The following is a 21,508-nucleotide window of genomic DNA, read 5'->3' on the forward strand; positions in this document are numbered from 1 at the left end:
ATAAACCATGCCAATTCTATAATCTGAGACTTATGGATACTTGATGAGCATTTGTTAAATAGTTCAACGTTCCTGTTCACCTTTTCTTCTAGGATCACATGGGGAGGTTAGAGGGCTTCCAGTTAGATGATGAGGTGGTTGGAGCAGGTGCTCTCAGGTATACCATCAACTCCATCACAGTTTTCATTTTGGTTCCTGCAGATCACTACCGGGAAACCCACCCTTGGGCAGTGCTCTCCAGTCAATGCATAGTTCTTTAATAACTTTCTTCTACTTTATCCAAACTTTCCTCTACCTTTGATGGTAGTAGAAAAGGAAGAACGATTATTTCTCTCACTGAGACTGTTAGCATGGCAGAATCAGAGATCTGGGTGACAGATAGAGTCACATAGAATCTCCTATTTCCACTTTTAACATTCAGCAATTCTGGGGATCTGTCACAAAGAACCCCAAAGTACCCCGGGGAAGAGAAAACCCAGAAAGAAAGTGACTCACTCACTCACCAAACACTGTCTGTGTCTGGGCCTGTCCCATCAGGGTTAAGACTTTGAAATCTGATTTCCAAAGCCAAATTTTGCAAAGGGTCTTTCTCCAGTTCTTTTATCCCAAAGAAAAGCCTCTTGTTTTGTGTGATTCTGTGCACTTGAAGGGCTGTTCTTGGGGGCACTGGTGCTGATAAGCCCATATGTTGGCTGCAAATGAGAAAGCCAGCAAGACAGTAGGGGATTAGTGTTTTCGCTGATGAATAAAAGCAAGATCTGAAGCAGCAGGAGACCCTGCATCTTCAGAAAAGAAAATAGAGAAGCCAGGTCTCAGCTCAGCAGTTCACGCTCAGTAGTTTCCATGGGTGGTTCCTTGAATAAACAGAGGCCAATGTGGAGGTGTCTTTATAGAGCCTATGCACGTCTGGAATCTTGGTATGATCTTCACTTGACAGTTTTTTAGGATGCCATAAGGTCAGGTGTACTTTGATTTAATTTGTAATCTTTTTGGACATAGGAACTGTTTCAGGTCATGTAGTATGCCTATTATGTTGATAGAACTAATTCCTTACTATGATTATGTTTATAAACAACCTTAATTTTATTTCTGGCTCTACATTTACAAATTATTCCACTATCCATTTAATGGGTAGGGCTACTGTTTTATTTTAATATCTCATAAAGTCTTACTTTCCTCTGGTTTTATTTTTTTCTATGTAGGAAGCCTGTAATAATTTATCAGCATCCAGTGAAAAATGTCCTGAAGGTCTTTTGAATTGTATTTCTGTGAATTCCCATTGAAATTTAGTTCTTACTAGATGGGATGCTAATGTATAAAAAGTGTTTAATTGTCCAAGAGATTGACTTATTTCTTATCAGGTTCCTAAAGGTCTAGGCCAGCCCAATAGTAGGGACATGGATATGTAGTAATAATCCTCATCATGATCTCATCACCATCCACAGCAACAGCCACTAATACTTACTGAGTGCTTCCTGTATGCCAAGTGTTGCTCTAAGTGCATTACATGTAATAATTCACTTAATCCTTGCAATAATCCTCTAAGGTAGATATTACTGTTATCATTATTTTATAGCTGAGAGAAGCAAGGCACAAAGTAACTTGTCCAAGATCATATAGCTAGTGAGTCTGTAAGTGGAAGATGTGGGATCCAAAATTCAAGAAGTCTGGGTTCCAAGTCTGAACTTGAGCTCAATCATTGGTACTGTACTACTAGTCTACATCTATCTATCTATCTATTAATTATTTATTTAATTTACTAGTCTTTTATATATGTATATACAGATGTTCAATATTTTTCTGGGCTTTTAGAAATGTTGTTAGGTTTTCAAGGGTCTGTGATTAAGATGTTAATTGTTGGTTTTGATTTTTTAATGTGTGTGTGTCCAATTCATTTGTCACTCAGGGTATCAGGGACTGTGCTTTTATTTGTCAGGTCAAAGATTCAAGTAATTTAACAGGATTAATTTTCAATTCTCACGGTTTAGCAAGATAAATGTGAGGAGGTATTACTTGCTGAATACATTTTATTATTTGAGAAGTGCTTGTTTTATATCTTTGTATTCCCACAGCACTTAGGATATCAATTTGCAAACCATGAGGGCCCTTTAGTTTTGAATGAATGAATTGATGACTGAGTGGGGGGAGTTCAAGGTGACACTGAACGCCCTCTGTCTTGGTGGGTGACCCTCTGAATTTTCTGTGTCGAGCTTGCCTGAGGCTTACAGCTTTGGTCTGGTGGGATATAAAGCACGCATTGTGCTGCCTGTTGGGCACAGGAGTAAATGGCTTTGTCTCTTGGCTCCTCATGCCTAACAGTTAAGGTCCTGGAGGACAACTCTGTCCACAGAAAATTGGTAACGTTCCAAGTCCAGGGTACCTTGAAAGGCATGGTAGTATGGGTGAGCCTTTGTTAGTCTCTGCAGACACCAGTACACAGAGTCATAGTTCCCACCAGGAATATTATATTGGCACTGGAACTTCACATCCATCCCAATCATGGCAGCTCTCTTGGAAGTTGTGTAATTTCGGTCCTGTAGGAGCCATCTGGCAAAGAGAAAAAGGATAGGAAACGAGAAATGAGAAGTGGTGGGAGATTGCACCTGTTTACCTGGGAGCCGGTTACGGAGGAAGGGCAGCACAACGCAGAGCAGCCGGTACCTGGCACGGCTGCAGTTCCTCTCGGTGCTGTTTACCGCGAAGCCTACTTTGCATGCACAGTGCACTCGGGCCACCTTATCTGCAACGGCCATGTGGCTGCTTCATTGCTGCAGCCATAAAGGAAAGAGGTCCTCAGGGGTGGTTGGTGCTTGTGCTATCTAAAGACACAGTCAGATTTGTTCAAAGGCAGCCATCCAATGGGCCTCTTTAGAGGGGCTCCAGTGCCCCTCTGCCTGCGTTTGCGCCTATGGCACCATTTCCTTATCAGCCCCAGGGGACTCATTCTCTGAAAGGAAACCACCAGGGAGAGAGTCTCTTGTTGAAAGACATTTGGTGGGTCATGATCTCTTGGGTCCTTGTTCCTGAGTTTCAGGAATCTAAGGTGCACAGAAGGATGAGGGAAGTTAGGAACAGTCATTTTCCTGAATGCACTATGGCTTTCGCTGCCCATTTGGTTCTGGGACTTGCTCTTCAGAAGCCAGACAGGGAAGAAGTAATTTGTTTATTTTTAATGAGTTGAATAATCAATCAACCATTCATTCAGCAAATATGTATTGAGTGCCAACTATATACAAACTTTCTGCTGAGTGCTGAGGATACAAATGGAAGTGAAAAACAGCCAAAATTTCTGCCATCGTGGAGTTTAAAGTCTGGTGATGATGTTTAACTTCAGACAAGAGAAAGAGAAAGAATATATGAAGTTGGGCAGGGGTGGGTAAAGGGGCCTCTGGGGTCTACACAAATCCAGGCAGGGTTTGTTCCCAGTCAACACAGCTGGTTGTGAGCTCACCCGGGAGGAGCACAGACTGGAACTTTCCCTGGCAACTCATGCCCCATCCTAGAGTCGGAGGGTTCCTTTTCTGCCTACCTTCCTTTACAACCATTCTCCCTTCAAGAAATCATTCTGTTTGTTGACAATCCAAAGTTCTGAAGCTCCTGACTTAGCACTGTTATCTTTCTATTCTTGGAGTAGAATCAGCTTGGCTGTGATTGTTCCCACTGTGAGGATAACGGCATCTTTTGTGTGTTGGTTTCCTTTTCATCGTGTATACAATGACTGCAGAGCCAGTAAATTTTAATTTGGGATAAATAATAAGCTATCTTTAGGGCTAATCTTATTTTGAGAGCCAGGGCTAATGGAGGTCAAGGATTCTTTCTCTTTTATTGCTTTCCTCAAAGCCTTGACTCCTACTTCCACTTCTTTCTTCCCTCATCTTTTTCCCTCTCTCTTTCCCAGGACTAGTCCTCTTTCTGCAAGATAGTCTCATGAAGAACTTTCAAGGGATAATGAGACAATGGACAAAGAAATAAGGAGACACTCACCCCAGGATGTCTGGACTTAGGGTTACACAGAAGTGAGCTGGGGATAGCTGTGGCCACATAGACATACACACAACAGACGTGCAGAGGTGGAAGGCTGGTGGTGTGACTGTGGGTGTGCCTGCACCAGGGCAGGTGGTGTGACAGGGCGGCCAGGAGTCCTCCAGAGGCATGGCCACAGCAGTGTGGATGGTGTTTGGGACAAGGAAGCTAGTTGGGAAGATGCATGTGTGCAGCATGGTAGCCCTAGACCAGTTCACCAAAGACTCCTGGGGAAAGCTGTCCCTGGTGGTGGGGGATATGTCATACCCAAAGCCATTTTACTGGAAAGAAGCTCTAACTGGATGCGGAGGCCAAGAACTTATGACGGACTTCCTCTGGATCTAGATCTCCTTATACCAACCTGAAGAGAGAGGAGAAAAGATAACGGTAATCAGGTGGTTTTAGGCACAGTAGTTGGGTACTTCTTTACATGCTGAATTCATAAATAAGAGGGGTGGGCAGTCAATTATGTAATGAGTTTTGAGGGCCCAGAAACCCCCTGCCCCCAAATGTTCTTTATTGGTACCTGGAATTCTGTCATTGGAGATTAGTCCTTTGGGCCATAGAAATATTAAAATATTCCTAGGAGGATCAACACCTTAAGTCAGTATAGTAAAAACAGTAAGAATTAATTTCTGACGGCAAAGCCTTGAAACATGCAAACTAGAGAATCTTCCAGCACACAACCAGGATGCTGGGAAGAGGGCATCTCTCTCTTCTCCTTCACCCACATATATCATCCATCTGCTTTTAAAGTGGCTCTTGAATCTCTTTCCTCTTTCCAGATCCTTATTTCTGATCTTTCCCATTGTCTACCTCAACTTTCACATGAACTTTATATCTGAGCTCACTGCTTTGGGTCTCAGAACCAATCTTCCCACCCATAGTGATCTTTCTAAAACACTTTCCAAGCACATTGCCTCTTATGTATCTCTGATTTCTTCCAACTTCTCATAAAATCCAAATCCTGTAGCCTGGTTCGCAAGACCTTTCAGGCTACACCTTACCACGGCAGCCACTGCTCTGCCCCAGCCACTGCCGACTCATTCCCGCAGACTGGATGCTCTTCTCCAAACATGGTCCTACCCACCTTCCTGAATTGCCTAAACTGCTCTCCCTCTGCTTGCCACGTCCTTCTCCAGTCCCTCCATTGGTCAAAATCCTTCATCCTTTAAGTCAGTCAACTATAACTTCCACCAGGGAGCCTTTTCCGGTCCTCCTGAAACAAACTAATCTCCCCCTCCTTTGGGCAACTGTGCATTGTACTCTGCTCAACATTTATCATGGTCTGACTTTAGAAATTAGTGCTAGAAGGGTCTGTATGTGCCTCCTTTTGGAAAATACACCCCACCCCACCCCATTCTCTTACTGCCCACAGGAAGGTTCATATGCCCGAGGAAAAGGTAGATTTCGCAGGGGATTTATTTTCAAGAGGCTGCCAATGTGCGCTCTCCAAGTACAGCTGATATGCAACAGCATTCCCTGAAGCCTGAGAGGGAAGCTGCTGGTCTCTGATGAGAATTTGAAAGAACGCTTCCAGCTGGGTCATTTCTGGTGAATGTGCTAAAGGATTTGGCTCCAACACTGGCAATATTTGGGGTCAACCGTCCTTATTGAGGTCCTTGGTGTTCGACAAAGTAGCGTAGTGTCACTGTCTCCTTTAGGGAGTAACCCATTGTGTGTGGTTTGGAGGGACTGACCAAGATTTCCTACACTGTCACAGCAGCATGAAACATCAAATCCACCAGTTAATAACCAGGGTTGCCTGGTATTAGAGTTGTCAGAAAGAACTATGGTTTCAAGGGAAGCAATCTCAGATACTTCTCACCTGGGACAAGGTGTCAGTAGGTTGAAAACTCAGGAGAGATTTTGAGTTTTTCAAAATCACAAGGCAGGAGGGTCTGAGGTCATCAACGTCAAACCAGGACATCAGACCTGGTATCAGGCCTCAGGCATTACCCACCTACCGAAGATCTGGACCTGGAATTCAGAGCCCCGAGGCAGGTCTGTATTTGAATGCAGTGCATTAACTCTGTGGACTTTCCTCGGCTCTTGAGTCTTATGTATTGACTGTCAATCTCCTCTCTTGTGGAAATTGTTTTTTCCAGGTATAGAACAGAGATTATGTCCTAGAGGCCTGTCCCTTGATCACATTGAAGACATCTTGAAAAAGAACATAGGATGGGACATGCTTAACCTATGATTAACTCAACTCCCATAGATAGTGATAGGAAAATGTTATTTTAGAGTGAAATTTTTCCCAGTTGCTGTCTGCTCTAAGGAAAGTTTCCTTTGATTTATAACATTTTTGTGAGAAGGATGAGGACCAACCATGTACCCTGAGGACCTAGATTTGAACTGCAGGGAGATATTTAAGTTAGGCATTTTTATAATAGGAGGATCTATTTTCTATTTTCTTTCTTTTGAGGGTGTGAGGGTTTTGTGGGTAGACTAGAGACTCTAGATGAACTTTAGAGTACTCTTCTTTTGTTGAGACAACTAGAGTAAGGTTGAGAATGAGTTTATTCACATCTAAAACAAACATCCACTCGTTGTGGAGATTATGAAGTCAGCATAAAACTAAATGCAGATGTTGTACACTAAGATGGTAAGTATTCTGTTAAGAAAAATCAATTTGTGTCTTTCAAGTTAGAAATGAAGGGCATATTTTCCTCCAAATATGAATTTAGTCAAAGCTATTGGTGTCTCATACATGATATTTTAAGACCTAATAACACTGTTTTTGCCTTCTCGGGCCATGAAGGCCAGGCTCCACCTGTGATGGTGGAGAGCTTTCCAGGAGGGAGCAATTTTTTTCCACTGTCAGTCATCCTAGGGCAGGAAAAGAGCTGGCCTTGGGTTCTGCACATGGAGATGTGGGGATGCCTGCAGATTTTTACTGGGGGCACTGACTGATCACTGCTACTTGGAAGTCCGCAGGGAGACAGGAAGAGGTTGGGTTTTGGGTCTCAAAATGTGCACTTCTTTCTCTCCTCAAGCATTTAGCTGTGCTTTGAATGATTAAGGGAGCAGGCTGTGCCCATAGCCACATGGGATCTGTTGGCGGCAGGTAGAAGGGAGAGCAGCCTGGAGAAAAGTCTCATGGGATGACACAAGGTGGCTTGAAAAAGAGCTCTGGTTCAGTGGAGTTGTGGAGCCCCATGGGGACCCACTGAGGGATGAAGCGACCACAGGTCCCCTGGGGGACAGAATGGATACTCCATATTCCCATGATAGAGGCTGCAGGTTATTATAAATTGAATATTCATGAAACAATGTCAGTATTTTGTAATTCACGGGCTGATGAGGTCTGAGGACACATGGGTGACATAACGAAGGATTCTAAAAGTAAGAGATCTGAAAGTCTTAAAGTGGTGTTTGAAATAACATTTGTACAAGGACAACCACTGCTTTAATTAATAACCTAATTATCCTTAACTGTCTTCAAGACTAAGAATGCTCAGTAACTAACTGATGGCTTAAATTTTAGGTGTTATAAGAACTGGAAAACAGCAACAAATCTGAAAATGGTCAATTCCAATTTATGCGTATATAGGTATGCATGCTTTCATCCACACATTCATTCAACAAACATCTATTGCCAAGCACCGTGTTTACTGCCAGGAATATAGAGCTTACTAAGACATTACCCTCAGGGAGCTTACATCTGAGCGGGTAGAGACAGGTAGGACGCTGCGTCCCCATTCAGAGAGACAGACTGTTCCTGATTAATGACGCGATGAGGCAAGTTGTCTTCTCAATATCTTTCCCAGGGGATTGGAGGCAAGTCTGCATTCCAGTGAACTGCCTTTTATTCCGATGATCCCAGGTTTGGGGGAGCTGCTGTGATAGACCTGGCTGTGCTACTACTTTCTACTTTCATGGTGCTACAGTGGTCCTTAGTTTTGGCTTCCAACCAGAGGCTGCAGCCTACAGTGACGGGTGAGGTGGGGACAAAGATGGAGCAGAGCACCTAGAGATTTGGCTGGTCCAGCATTGCCCTCCAGTGGTCAGACATAAGCATGCGGGGACAATAGATTTCCTAGAGGGAGGTTCTGAGGTGTCTGCGGATTCATAACGGGGCTCAGGAATGACTCCTGTAGATGAGGTCGGGAAAGCAGGAATTGGAAGCCACAGTCGAGAAATTAAAGTGAGAATTAAGACGGATGAATGACCAGGCACCTAGAATTGTGTGCGTAGAGAGAACCAGAAACAAAGACCACGTCAGTTTCCCGATTTGGATTTTGGCTGACAAGACGGCCAGGCTGCCTTGGGGTTTAGAAAGCGCAGTGGTGGTGGTGGGGACAGTGAACTCTCAGAGCTGTAACCCCAGTCCTCTTGGCCCACCCTGGTCTTCAGATTGACGCGCAGTCCGGGAACGAGCACAAATCTCATGAAATGAAATCAGATGCAAATTTATGTGTCATGAACTTTTGAAATACTAGATTTGCAAAGGGATCTAGTCCATAGGAAGACAAATCTGTTCTCAGCATTCCTCCTGGGACTCAAGTGGTCTCTCTCTCTCTCTCCCTATGTCTTCCATGTGGGTGGTTCCATAACACTGCTTTGGAGGGAAGTTTCTCTCTCTTAGCAGGAAGAAGTCTTCCTCCCAACCCCCTATTGGGTCAATGTCACTGGAAGATGTCCAGCACAGTAAGATGCTGTCCTGTGTCCCAGATCATGGATCTATGAGTCAAGGCTGAAGCGGCCTTGGCAGCCAAGGTGCTCTTGGCAAAGTCTACAACTAGAGCAACGTTTCCTTCCTTTTTTGTTTCATCTTAGCACACAGTGTCCTTCAGATATATCATCACTTACCTTTCAAGGTCATGGAAGCAACAGCATTTCACTGTACCCTGAATCTTCCCCTGCTTTATTTCTTCTAGTTGATCTATGACTTGGCTTCCTGGATCTTCAGGCTTGAAATCTTCCCCGTCCCTGCCCTTGCTGCTCTCTTGCTCTGCTCCCCTGAAGAGAAAGAAATGGGTTAGAGAAACTTCCTGATCAAATTGAAAAAGCAATACCGGGCAAACAGTGACCAGCTCCGGAACTGGATAACTGTAGCATCATGCATCGGTGGTCGAGTTGCTCACATTGTTGCCTATAAAATCCAAGCATCCATAGCCCTACGATAGAAGAGCCCAGGCTTTACCTTAAGAACAGGTTCAAACTGTGAATCCAGGGCAGGAGTTTGAAAGTAGGAATAATGAGGACAGATGGAACATGAATATTTTAGTTACAGGACTCTTAGAAGACACCATAGGTCATAGCAACTCTGTGTATATGTGTGTAGCTCTGTGTGCACTGCCATGGAGTAAAACAGAAACTTTCTGAAGTCAAGAACTGTGCCTTCCCTGCTCTCCTTCATAACCCCAGTGCACTTGGTAATAAGCATATTGCCCCGTAGCGCAGCAGTTAAGAGACGATCCTTTGGAATCGAACAATTGAGAATCCAAGCCCTTTTACTTTAGTTTTTCAATCTTAGGAAAAATTCCTTTCTGAGACTTGAGCTCCTCACCTGTGAAACAGGGATAATAATACCTGCTCCCTCTTCCACCACATGCAGAGCGTCTGTGGGGATTAGAAGAGCTGGTGCCTGTGCAGCCCTGGGCATTGTGCGTGTCACGAGGTCAGTGCTCAGCCAAGAGCAGCTGTTTCATTATTTCCATGTGCGCATGTGCACATGGGTGCATGAGCTCTCTGTGGGTGCGTGAGAAGTTTTCAGTCAAAGCCCAACTTAACTGTAAAATAAATCAGCCTCATTTTAGAAAACCAAAGCATGCAGGCATGGGGATGAATAGATTCCTTCCCTGTCCACCCTTTGCCACTTCCTTCCATCACTGTAAAGCCTTTGCCCAAGTTTCCAGGGACCAACATGCTCTTGAACCCTGTCTAGAACGGGAGAACCGTCTGCATATAAACAAGCTTTCAGCTGAAAGAGGCATGAGGTGGCTGGCCCGCCCCTCCTGCCTCGAGCCTGGGCGCTCACCGCGCGGTTGGCAGGGCTCCGTCTCCTGCTCCGGATGGTCGTGATTGACCCAGTCTCGGGAGCTGCCAGCATGAGAGAGACTGGGAAGCTTGGTATTCAATCATCACTGAGAGCCTATTAGGAGAACAAGGTACCATGCAGCCACTCGAAAGGCGGAGAGTCTACAAATGTCCATTACAGAGGAAAAACCTTCCACTTGGCTGACTGGGGCCAGGTCTATGGCTTTTATTTTTAAATTATTTATTTATTTATTTTTTGTTGCTTCAAAGATGTGCTTTATTTTTCATCTCAAATTCACTTAAAATGTTTGTCATATAATTTAATACCTAAGAAGACCCTAGATAAAATTGATTGACAATATTTACAACGTAATACTTCTCTGGGTAGACATATTTCACACAACAGTTTTCAGTTAATGCTGAAAAAATCACTTAATTTTCAACACGATCATTGATTGATTAATGGATTAACAATTTACTCAGTAATTTAGATGGCATAAGGTCCAATAAAGGGGACAGTCTGATAATTGCTCAATGTGCAATTCTGCCCCTTAGTAATACTAAATCAAGAATATGACAGATATTCCACTTAGATCCAGGTCTGTGGCTTAAAAGAAATTGGCGCAGATGCCCAGTGAGGGGGTACCTTCATTTTGTGCTCAATAACACCAGTTTAATTCAGGGAAGTGAACTGTTATCCCCTCAACAAGGGTGAAGGTATAAAGACAGGTTGTAATTCTTGGAGGATCTAATTCTTCGGTAGCTGGAGACAGGAAGAGAAAGAGAGGGAGAGAGAGGGACAGAGATGGATGAAAGGGAGCTCTGTTACCCCAGGAAGTCCTAGGGTGATTACCTGGCTGAATTTCTCCTGGAGCTTCACGATGCTGCCAGATGTGTCCAGGCCCTCTGCGCACCACCCCGCAGAGCCAGCCTCCAGGGTCCACCTCTCCCTGCTCTGGCTGCTCCTCATGTCTGGGAGCACATCAAAGGAGGTGTGATATTCATAACTGCTGTGGGTCATTTTCACATGGAGCTGTAGGGAGCCGCCTGTACCACTGCATGCTGTATTCAGCCCTTTGTCAGAGCAGCTGAGCTGAACCAATCCCCCATTATGGGCGAGAGGAGTTTCCTCCTGGGAGACCTGGATTTGCCCCTAGACCCTCGTGCAGAATAAAATGGGTCTTTTTTTTATTGAGAAATAGTTATTAAAACATCTGCGAGTCTCAGCTCTGCATCTGCACTGCCCACAGGAACAACTCTGCGTGGTCCTTCCATAAGAGTGTGGTCACCTCCAGGCCCCGCTGTTAGTGTCAATAACATCTGAAACCTCCCTGTTTCCTTCTCTCTGAGGACAAAGGACGTCAACAAGACTCCAGCCATGACCACATTTCTTACCAACCGGAGGAGGGAATTCTGCTCACCCCTGTTGAGTTTGGCTGTTGTTGGAGAGGGCTGACAGAGACTCGTGAAATTAAAGCTGCAGGATTGCAGAGCTGGAAGGGGCCCTAGTCATCATCCGATTCTAGCCCCTCAAATTACAGATGAGCAAATTGAGTCACAGAGGGGTTAAGTGACTTGTCTAAGGTCACACAGACCAGTGAGGATTTCTAGCACATGGAATCATTTTCTAAAAGAGGGAGGGGAATAGTGGCAGTGTGAATCTTCCTATCACGCTCCCACCGCTTCAGAGGTTCGAACCTATAGGAAAGGGATGGGGACCAGGAGACCTGAAGCTGTATCTCAGCTTTGCACCTCAGTTTCTCTGTATGAAAAATGGCTGTCTTATTTACCTTCACTTCAGGACTGTTGAGGGGCTTCACGAGTGACTCTAAGAAGTCCTGGGAGCTTGGGCTTTGCGGGGGGATGAAAGAACAGTCTCTTTCTGGGCTCCAGAGTGGGGCTGCTTGCCTGGGCTGACTAACCTGTTCTCAGATCCTCAGTCACCACCGAGGCGTTAAGGAGCCCCTGGGTTTGGGAGGGTGGGAAAATCAGTGCAGAATGATCAGACCTGGTGGTTGGACACAGGGTACGGGAGTGGGAAAGTGGGCGGGATGTAGTAATAACATATAGCAATACCTGCATGCTCGCAGCCCTGGTAACAGTCTCTCAGGAGAATATGTGAGATGTGCCCACCAAGGGAAAACATTCTCCCTGGTTAGCAGGACCAGATTCCCTACCTTTGCTTGGGGCGGCGTGGGAAACATGTTCCCCTATCTGTGTGCATTTGAATGCATTTTCATTACACTGTATATGCCTTCAGTGCTGCCAGAAAAGCAAGCATGTCTCGCTCTTTAAAATGTCTAGAGCTCTTGTTCCCATTTGGGGTTTGTGGTTGGAAGGTCAGCCTCCAGAGCTGTCTGTTGGTAATTGGGTTCTGAATAAAAGAGCCCTCAGGGACCGCCAAAGAGACCAGAGAGCAGCCCACGGCCTGCCTGGGCTTAGTCGCAGCAGAAGCCAAACGGCGTCCCTTGGCAAGGTGGCCCCCGTTGGGCTGGGCAGCTCGTGCTTCCTGGCAATCCAGCCAGCATCCCGGCTTGGTGAAGCCTCGAGCCCAGAGGCCCAGGTCTGTACATCAGTCTTCTCAACTGCTTTCTCCTGTTATTATCTTGTCAACAGTAGTATCTGGGACACAAAGGACAACTCTGCATGATGATGCGGTGAATGACTGGTTAGGTGCCTCCTGTTTAATAACCAGAGACATGTTACTGTGCGGCATCTCTCCATATGTTGTAGCATCTGTGTCTGGCATGTAAGGGACTCATTTTCTTCACATATCTCATTAAAGATGTAAAGCAAAATGGAAGGGCTTGCAAGCCTACCTCTCCCTGCAACGCCTGCAACTCCCTTTTCTTACCCTCTGCTGCCATCTAGTGGCCACGTGCCTCCTCTGCCTCGTCATTTTCATCATGGGGCTGAGGTCTCCGCCCCTGTGAAGCAGGAGGAAGACAGTTACCTAATCCACACAGTCATGGTTCTCCTTAGAGTCCTTGTTGCAACAGAGGGTCAGGACCCATCTCCTGACATCTGCCTGGACCACCCTGGGACTGCCTCTTGGAGCCTGAGAGGGCCCTTTCTCCTCTGGAGAGATATTGTCGGCCGACTTTCTTACAAATCTGTCCACCTTCCAGACTCTAAAAGTAAATCATGAAGACCTCGCACGCTGCACACTTCTTGCCAAAAGCCAAGGTGAATCCTGGGGACAGACAGAGTCCTGCACCTCATGCTGATGTTTCCTCCAATATCTTCAAGAATCCCCAGAGGTTGGGATGGAGAAGGCACAGAGCGGAAGGGAAATTCCATGGGTCTTTTCAGCATCCCTCCCACCTATTTCCATACAAAGTCCAGGTGGAAGCTTGCTCTAGACCAGGTGCCACTGCTTCGACTCAGGACCCACAGACCTTGTTTGACATTTGCTCCATTACCCATGATGGCATCAGAGTGTGTTTTCAGCCCTTATTCATCAACTTGGGGCCTGGGGATGTGTGCAAAGCTACGAAACGCTCCCCAGGATGGAAGACACAATGCAACATGAACCAGCTTGTCATTACAACTCACGAGAGCAGCAAATGAAGAGGAGACAGGGTGTGACAGCTGCAGGGTTTAGGCTGGGGCTACAGGTGTCTGTGCATCACTGTGGGCTCCAACGCAGGAGGGAGGAAGGCCACTGTGCCTCTATGCTGGGGACTGAAACACAGAGTGATGTGGCTTTTGTCATCAAAGCCAGCAGCCCATGTCCTTATCTTTAAGCCTTGGCACGTGTTCCTTAATTTCATTAATTGAGTCATTCTTCTATATGTACTCAGCTCTGGAATATACAGTGAAGTAGACACAAAGAGCATCATACGACACAGTCTCAACCCTTGAGGATCTTGTTAGCTAGAGATGGAAGTAAGGACAAAGTACGATCGTCAAGGCAACATGGATTAATTCTCCAAATGAGAAAAACAGCTAACATAGGAAGCAGGGATTCTGAGAAGGGAGGATCTCTAGAGATCACAGCAGCTGGGGAGCATATTATGGAAGTAAATGAGTCAAGCTGTCCAAGGAATTGCTGTTGATGGTGAAATGCCCTCTGAGATGTGTGGCCTCCCAGGTCCCCATGGCCTCTGCTCTGGCTGTGGGCCATGCTCCCCGGGTTAGGAGACAAAGGGGTGTCTTCCAGGACCTGTTTATTGATCTGTAATAGATTTCTTCCCCTTCTCAACATTACTGTTCGTTCATTGATTAATGTGTCATTCATATTTACTCATTCAAGAAATGTACTGCTCTAGCACTGGGGTTCGAGAGAGAAATCCACAAAAACGTCTAAGTTTTCACACTAGCCTGACACTGAGCTAGAGCTTCATAGAACAGAGACAAACTAACATCACTGCCAACTTTTGCCTCCATCTTCAGTCTTTTCACTTGTTAAGTACCTGTTGATTCTTTATTGCTTTACCTGTCCGTATGGTCCTCACACCTTGCCCCCAAGAACACTTCAGACAGATGCAGCCCCAAATGTCCAGCTGTGTCTTCTGGGGGTGACTGGGCCAGCTACCAGGGCTTCTGGTTGGCAGGGATGGTCAGAGAGGACCCTTTATTGGTCACGTGGAAATAGAAAGTCTAAAAACAAAGAAAAGACCCTTTGATTTAGTCTTGATTAAAAATAAAATAGACTTTAGTTTGCAATGGTGTTTGATATGCCTTGTGAGGGAGAAATCCTATTATGTCAAATTTTCAAAAGCCTGTGCTGTTAAGATAAAGATATTTACATTCCATGACCGCAGAGCTCGGTGAAAAGGGGCTGTCAAGAGACCAGACAGCTGCGGGGAAGGTTTTGTGTGATTTAAATGTACACAGCTTTGGCATCTTCTTAAGTTTACTGGCAAGGAACAAGCCAGCTCTGCTATCAACTCCCCAGGAATATAACTTTTAACGGCAAAGCATTTTATCACAAAGAGCTCAAACAAATATTATATTGCTCATTTAATCCTCAGAATATTGGTGTAGGAGACAGAATTCGTTGAGTTGTAAGTAAAGGTGCAAAGCTTTGATTACTTTAGCTCATCACTTTTTCTTTCTCTTGGTCTTGTCTCTTCGCTTTTCTCTCAGCAAATCACACAAAATAAAAGACTATGGGAGAATTGGGCGATTGGGACTGACATGTATACACTGATGTGTATAAAATTGATGACTAATACGAACCTGCTGTGTAAAAAAATAAATAAAATAAAATTCAAAAATTCAAAAAAAAACTAATACTAAACTTTCTTTGGGTTATTTGTATGGAAATATGTTAACATAAATGTTTCAGACATTACATGAAATTCCTAAAACTCTTACATGTTCTGGTATAATGTTATAAGTCATAATTCTAGTTATTACTTTAAAATGTATATCTCAGAAATAACTAAATTTCCTTGTCAATTGCAGTATTATGAACTTTCATCAAATCTTTAACCGTGGTCATTTTTAAGTCTTTTGTCATTTACAGACAGTTCTGGGTGTACTCTGATGCTTTTGCAAAAATGTTCCTATAAAAAGGTTTCATCTTCAAGGAATTCATGGAAAAGACTCTGACAAGTACACGTTTCTGGTAACTGACTATACTGCTGAACTGAATGAATAAGCATTTTCAGAACCCTAATGGAAAACTGATGAACTCATAAAAGTGCTAACAAAAGATCAAGATGAAAAAAAAATTAATTACATGGGACTGAGTGAACTGATGAGGATGATTATAATTTTTGTGACTTTCTGTTTGAATAAAAAAAAAAAAAAAAAAGGTTATGGGAGACACCACCTGGGCATTGTTCCTTTGCCAGTCCTGTTGGCTGGGAGTTTATATTCTGGAGACAGAGGTTGCTAGGAAAGAGGAGGTACCAGGTAACATATGCACTTCCATGGGTACCGGGACCCGGGACCCGGCTGCTCTTGGCCGGGCCACCTTGGTGTTATCCACACCGTTTGCAAAAACAACCCTCCTAACTCAGTCAGCTCCTGGTCTTGGAACCAACGTGGAGCTAAAATCAGAGTCTCCAGACCTTGGTTCCCTCTTTTCATCTCTGAAAATGTCACAGACAAGAAAAGTTGGTCTGAGTTTTATGGGATTGTGAGGTATTGTGTCTCCTGAAGCCTGATGTGGAGTCATGGGAACCACAAGCCCTGAGCTTTCCACCTCCTCCCTTTGTCCCCATCACGTCTTCTCTGGGATTCAATAGGTTGAACCCTAAACTCGCAAACCAGAAAGTGGGGAAGGGGACTTAATGGTCATTGAGCATCTACACGAAAGCCCACTCACTCAGCTTTCACAGTCAGCGGAGGTGTGCATTACATTCCCGTTTCATGAGTGAGGGGGCCCTCAGTGGTTACATAACCTTCCTAAAGCTTTAGCACTAATAAGACAGAATTTGAAACTAGATCTAGGTCCTGGCAATTGCGATGACCACATACAGGAGAGGAAAGCGTAGGCCAAGCCTCCGTCCTCCTCTCCCCACCTCCGTCTTTGTTGAAGGGCTGAGGAATTGTTTGGAGGTGGACGATTCCTCAGCTGTGTCCCCTGGCTCTGAAGCCGCCACTCCTAAGACCCCAGGACTCCCACCAGGTGTTATCAGCTTCACATTCCAGACGAGCTGGGACCCAGGGCCCGGAGCTGCACCCTGGGCAGGACTGGGTGCAGGGAACAGTTACGATTTTAGTCCTCAGAAGCCAGCTGTCACTGTGAGTGTCCTGAGGCTGGAACCAGCCAGTATCACAGCAGTTCCTTAACTGAGTCTCTCTCCTAGGGAGCACCAAACCCCCGAGGAGGAGGAGGATGGGGGGAGAACCAGATGCCCAGACCCGAGGCTACACTTGACCCTCTGACAGGCTGGACCTTGAGTGAGGAAAATCCGTGACAGAATGACCCCCACCCAGCCCCTTCTTCCCTTCACTTTCCCCGAGGGGCAGGGTGGTCCCGCTTTCTCCAAGCCAGTCTCCTGTGGGCTTCTCTGAAGCCAGTACTCACTGTTGTAGGAATCCCTACAGTCATAGGGGACCGTGAGAGGTTGGAAATTTCAGGCTCCAAAGGCCCCTGGAATCATCCTGGCTGACAAATAGAATTTAGTCACTAGTGCCCTGTGCTCAGGTTCCTTTGTGGTGATGTTTGCAGTTTGGTTTTGTTTTTATAAGATATGAGAGCAGAGACAGAGTCAAAACCAGGTCTTTCTGCTCTTTCTACCACATACACTGCTTACACTGAGTTACAAACTGAATCTGCCCAGTGCGGAATCTGTGCTAATGTTCTGCTTCTGACCTGGGCAGCAGGGGATATCTCCTCCTTCCTGACACCAACCTCAAAGGTTAAAACATATCCTCAGGGCTTCCCTGGTGGTGCAGTGGTTGAGAATCTGCCTGCCAATGCAGGGGACACGGGTTCGAGCCCTGGTCTGGGAAGATCCCACATGCCGCGGAGCGGCTAGGCCCGTGAGCCACAACTACTGAGCCTGCGCGTCTGGAGCCTGTGCTCCGCAACAAGAGAGGCCGTGACGGTGAGAGGCCCGCGCACCGCGATGAAGAGTGGACCCCACTCGCCGCAACTGGAGAAAGCCCTCGCACAGAAACGAAGACCCAACACAGCCAAAAATAAATAAATAAATAAATTAATTAAAAAAAAAAAAAAAAAAAAAAAAACATATCCTCAAACTAATTTCTATTAACAGAATATCAAGGATCTGTCATCATTTATTGATCCAAAATTATCTTGAATCTATTTATATTTTGGTACCACCTTTGAGGGTTACCATTTTCATCAATTAAACATACATTATATAAAGTCAATCTTCATTTATTGGTATGTTGATTTTAACCCACACTCCTTAGTCTGACATTCCAGCAATGCTGGGGCATTAATAGTTGAGAAAGGCTTTATATGCATCTTCTCCAAGTAGCAAATTTGGATTTTAACCTGCACCTTCAATAGCTGAACTCCAAAGGGTGACTGATGGGTAGATTTCAGAATCACAGCAGGTTGGTGGGAATATAATCCTTTTAGTGGATAAATTTTGTGTGTGTGTCAAATCCTACCATATAAGTGACTAACCTATAGGTAAGGCCATTCTTGACCTAAAACGAGGAGTTCTGGAAAATTGCGAATGCAAATCACTCTCAGTATTTGATGTTAGAGAAAACGTCAAAGTGGCCCAACAGTGCTGTCGCTCTGGCCATTTCCTGGAACTACAGAGAAGCGTCTTCCCCCTCGTCTCAGGGGGGGTGGTGATCACTCTGCCGTGGGCCCTGGCGATGGCTCTGCTGACAGAGCTCAGGAGTGCAGAGCAGAATCGTCCCTTGGAGGAGAATTCCCTTCCATGTAAGACATTCTTACAGAATGAATCCTCGAAAACCTTTGCTGGGCTTTACCAGGCTGTTCCCTGGCATATATTTCAGAAGGAGCCCGAGGCCTCAGATGGAATACACAGGAGAGACGAAGGGCCCCCATATACATGAAGATGCCCCTTTCAGTGACAGCACTTACGTCAGGCCGAGGTGCTCAGTGTGGTCACGGCTGATACAGGGAGGTGAGAGCTCACACCAGTGTGGGTGGATTCTGTGTGGAACTGTGACAAAATCTGCTGGCAATCAAGTAGAAAATATCATAAACTTGCATGGGGGGGTGTTCCTTTTTGGGACACTCATCACAATTAGAGAGAATGTAGCTAATCAAATGCAGACTTAAGGGGGGACCTGGAGTTTTGAGGAAGTAGAATTTGGGAGAGAACTTTGCCGCTGTTGTTTGCCCCGCCCGTCCCCCCATCACTCCCCATTCTCTCTTCCGGTCTGGTCTAGTGTTTGGAGAATGAGTTGATTGGGCACCTATGGGAGCTGTGGGCAGCTCTGGGCTGAGCCAGCTCTTCTGAGCCGGTCAGAAGTCACTCATTTGGCCCCTGCCCGCTGCACTTCAGCTGTAACGACAAATTTCTCACCGTGCCCATGCCAGTGCTTTTCAAATTTATTTCCACCTGAGAACCACTTTGGCTAGGCAGATACTCCCTTGGCCTCCACCTCTCCACTCTCCTGCTAATGGAGAATAAGCTCATTGGAATGAATGAAGAGAATGGAATCACTTTGTCTCAAACACGAATGAGTACTTTCCAATTGTCATAGTGTAGATATGAAAGTTAAAAGAGACAGCCCAGGGACCAGCTAATTATTTTAAAGGCCCAAGATGCCCGCAGAGTGTCCAAAATTGAACATGGAGGAACTATGTCCTCATTCAGCCCTGAGATCCCTGGGTTCCCTAAATCAAATGTTCCTGGGTGCTTCCAGGGGCCAACCATGAGGGAGTTCCTCACAGACTCAGAGGATGTTAGAGCTGGAAAACTTCATCTTTTAGTCCAATCCCTCATTTCACGTGTGGGAAACCGAGACCACAGGTGCCGAGTTCTCATAATTAGCTCGGGTGGGTCATGATTAGAACACAAGTTTGCAGCCGGCCAGTCTGGTCTTCTCACTCTCCCTCTTGCTGGGGAAAGAACAGTGATTCCTTGACTATCAGAGCAGGAGGTATTTGCACGGTTTTTAGGTTGACCTGTTCTTGTTTTTCCTGCTTTTAAGGCATATACAGTGTTTACCTACCAGTAGGTTTTTTTTCCAGTGGATGTTTGCTTACAGAAATGTCTGCAATTATTCCATTTTGTTCTGAAATTATTGGTAAAGCAACTCTTTTTTACTGGTCGTTTTTTAGGGGCCAGGAACCTGGGATGAATGTTTAGGAGTCTAAGTTTTGCTCACCTTTGAACTTCCCTCTTCCTCACGACCTAGCAGAGTGTTTGGTATAGAGAGACACCTAGAATGATTGCGTTCAGTTGAGTTTTTTGAGGACAGTGGCCAAATAATGATTCTTTGGTCAATTTAGATTGCTCGCTTTGTCCCCCAGTGTTAGACATCCTCTTTCCCCGGTCCTTTGTTTTGAAACAAAGCATTATTTTAGTTTTGAATAAAAATGGTTCACCAAACAGAGTATGTTTATAGTTTGTATTGTTGAACAAAAATAATAGAGAGCTTTGCTAGAAGTTTGAAATAGTTAAATTCAGAAAAAAAAAAATTAAGGCAGTTCTAATTTACATAGAGGGAGTAAATTTTAGGAACTCCTTACTGCAGGGCTGGAGTATAGAAATGTGTGTTCTAGAGAGATCTAGAAAAAATTATTTAGGTTAGACAAGTCACTTTAAGGGAAACTAGGAATATTTGAAAGATATATAACCTAGTATTTAAAAAGTGATTTTATTAGATGATCTTTCTTACTGTATGTATTCATTGAAGGGAAAATTGTGAATTATATATAATTATAAGGAAGAAGAAGAAGGACATCACCCATGATCCCACTACCAGAGATAATAACTATAATTTTGTTATCTTTCCTTTTAGTCTTTAGTCTTAAACACTTAAAGTCTTAAGACTTTAAGTCTTTTAAGTTTAAGGACTTAAAGTCTTAAGTTTATTTTCTTACATGGTTGAAACCATATTATATATTCAATTTTCTGTTTTTCATTTATATTAGAGTGATAACGTTTTTCCCCAATTAGATTTTGAAGAGTTTTTAAAACTCTTCAAAATCTAATTTTTGATGGTGACATAGTATTCTATTGGGTAGATGGTTCTTAATTTGCTTAAACATTCTTCTAATGTTGAGTTTTTACGTTATTTCCAATTATTTGGAGTATGAATAACATTAAATGGACATAGTATCTTATAAAAAGTCTGCTCAGATAACTCTTTTAAAGATAGATTACCAATTACTCAGACAAGAGGAATGGTGATTTTAAAAGGTCTTGATACCAAATACCGCATAAGCTACCGTTATATTGATTCAGTGCGTAATCATAGCAACAATAAAAATAAGTGCCCTTAATGTGCCTAATTGCATCAGCATTGACTTGTGATTGCTTTTTTTAAATTGATATTCTTTGAGATGAATAATAGTTGTTTTCATTTGCATTTTCAAATTTTAAGTGTGGTTTGGTTTTTTTCAAATATTCATTAGCAATTTATATATAATTTTTGTATCTCATTTTTGCCTATATAACCATCAGGCTAGTGTTTTCCTTATCCATTTATATGAATTCTTTATACATTAAGCATATTAACATTTGACTTATACAACTCATATGCATACTTTATTTTTAAGAATTTATTATTGATCTTTTAATTAAAGCATTTTTGGACATTTAGAAATCTTTTCATTTATGTACTCAAATATATGAATTTGTATATAACCCTGATAATTTTGTTTACTGCCTTTACACTAGAAATTCCTTTTCTATCCTGTTTCAGAGGGAGGGGACAAAATGTCAGTATAGGAGGAATAACTTATGTTGGAAAGAAGACTTGACTTGGGGCTTGGATTAGGGTTGATTTTATTAGTAGCTTTGACAGCCAGGTGTCTCTCCACTGCTAACACGCAGCAGGAACTGAGGGTACAACATATGGTACCATTTTTCTTAGTGTGATAAGGCTTCTCACACGGCTGAGAAGGTAGGGAGAC

The 21,508-nt window shown here is 44.2% G+C and overlaps 1 long non-coding RNA gene across 1 annotated transcript; it reads right to left on the reverse strand.

Moving 5' to 3' along the window:
* On the reverse strand, nt 1-20,625 carry LOC309656296. Its single transcript, XR_014261272.1, has 4 exons — nt 17,672-20,625; nt 10,862-17,347; nt 4,291-8,988; nt 1-2,547 (listed from the first exon to the last, which is right to left on the reverse strand). It is a non-coding gene; the product is annotated as an uncharacterized lncRNA (long non-coding RNA).
* Nucleotides 20,626-21,508: the final 883 nt, after the last annotated feature.

The sequence above is a fragment of the Balaenoptera physalus genome (assembly GCF_965194825.1).
Source record: "Balaenoptera physalus genome assembly, chromosome: 2".
Taxonomy (NCBI): domain Eukaryota; kingdom Metazoa; phylum Chordata; class Mammalia; order Artiodactyla; family Balaenopteridae; genus Balaenoptera; species Balaenoptera physalus.